Source organism: Eurytemora carolleeae, unplaced genomic scaffold, assembly GCF_000591075.1.
Source record: "Eurytemora carolleeae unplaced genomic scaffold, Eaff_2.0 scaffold358, whole genome shotgun sequence".
Lineage (NCBI taxonomy): Eukaryota > Metazoa > Arthropoda > Copepoda > Calanoida > Temoridae > Eurytemora > Eurytemora carolleeae.
Window position 1 is genome coordinate 136,786 of NW_019396328.1, and position 1,839 is coordinate 138,624.

The 1,839-nt window shown below is 34.1% G+C and overlaps 1 long non-coding RNA gene across 1 annotated transcript in view; it reads left to right on the plus strand.

The window, feature by feature from the left end:
* Positions 1–81: 81 nt before the first annotated feature.
* Positions 82–1,839, plus strand: part of LOC111701038 (uncharacterized) — a 5,421-nt gene continuing 3,663 nt past the window's right edge. The window contains exon 1 of the long non-coding RNA XR_002765126.1: positions 82–188. This is a non-coding gene — a long non-coding RNA (uncharacterized LOC111701038). The remainder of the gene's footprint in view (positions 189–1,839) is intronic.

The window sequence follows — 1,839 nt, forward strand, 5'->3', positions numbered from 1 at the left end:
GTACGGGGGAAGAGGGGGGGGGGAGATTTTAAGGGGGGATTGAAATCTCGATTAATTTTAGCAATATTAATGTCAATATTAAAGAACTAATTTATTTTCAGATTTTAAAAATTAGAAAATGAAATTGATTTCATGTTTCGTTCTTCTCAGTTCTTCACTTGGCTTCTCAGCCGCTACGGAGGGTGGAGGTGATTATTTTTTTTTTTATTAACATCTTTTACAATTTTTTTCGTTTGTCGAATTAATGCCTATTCTTTCTTTTGTCTTGTGGTTTTTTGTTGCTCTCACATTTATTTTCTTCTTCTCTTTTCACTTTAAATATTTTCTTCCCTCCTTGGACCCAGACCACTATACTCATCATGAAACCGTAAATTTTTACCATTTATTATTAACGTAATGACTTGAGAAAGTTGGATTTCATATCTTCAATCTTGAATCTTAAATCTCCACATACAACTATTCATTCACTCATCTATCTCGACTCTTTATATTTTTTCATTTTCTAGCTATTTATATGTCTGGTTTTCTATCTGTATGTCTAATAAGCTATCTATCTATATATCTGGTGAACTATCTATATCTGGTGAACTATCTTTCTATCTTGTGAATTATCTTTGTCTGGTGAACTATCTATATCTGGTGAACTGTCTATATGTCTGGTGAACTAACTATATGTCTGGTGAACTAACTATATGTCTGGTAAACTATCTATGACTAATAAACTATCTATATTCCAGGTGAACTATTTTTTTGTCTGTGTAGCTATTTACATGTCTGGTTTGCTATCTGTATGTCTTGTAAGCCATCAATATATTGGGATCGCTTTCTTTATGTCAGGCAAGCGATCTATGTTGTCTGACAAGCTATCTTTGTTGTCTAGTAGACTATATTGTCTGGTAAGCTATCTATGGTGTCTGGTAAGCTATTTATGTTGTCTGGTAAGCTAACTATGTTGTCTGACAAGCTATTTATGTTGTCTGACAAGCCATCAATATATTGGGATCGCTATCTATATGTCAGGCAAGCGATCTATGTTGTCTGATAAGCTATCTTTGTTGTCTGGTAGACTATATTGTCTGGTAAGCTATCTATGGTGTCTGGTAAGCTATTTATGTTGTCTGGTAAGCTAACTATGTTGTCTGACAAGCCATCAATATATTGGGATCGCAATCTTTATGTCAGGCAAGCGATCTATGTTGTCTGGTAAGCTATCTATGTTGTCTGACAAGCTATCTCTGTTGTCTGGTAAGCTATCTATGTTGTCTGACAAGCTATTCTGTTGTCTGACAAGCTATTCTGTTGTCTGGTAAGCTATCTATGCTGTCTGGTAATGCAGGTCCGGTTATCTATTTACCTATGTCTGGTGAACTATCTATATATATGATTAGCTGTATATATGTCTGGTAAGTTTTTAATACTGGTTAGCTGGTAAGCTATCTAAATGTCTGGTGAGCTATCTTGATGTCATATTTTGTCTGGTAATTCACTAATCCCATTTTTCTGGTAAGATTCTTTTTTTGTATTTTTTCTTTTCCATTTTTGTCCATCTTTCTATCTCAATATCTGTCTCTATCTTATCTAGCTATCTACCTATATTTCTATTTTATCTATCCATTTATCTATCTATCTATCTATGAATAAAACCTGCATGGAAACTAGGGAGGGGTGAGTTTACTCAAGGACATATTTTGGCATATTTAGGATATTTGGCTCAAAGCAAAAACTCCCAAGTTTTTTTAAAATTTGTTTCACGACCTGCGTATCCATTTTTAGAATAAATCCTGCACATTTACCATCCATTTTCTTCGTGCAAATATCGTCTTAAACCCACGTCAACCC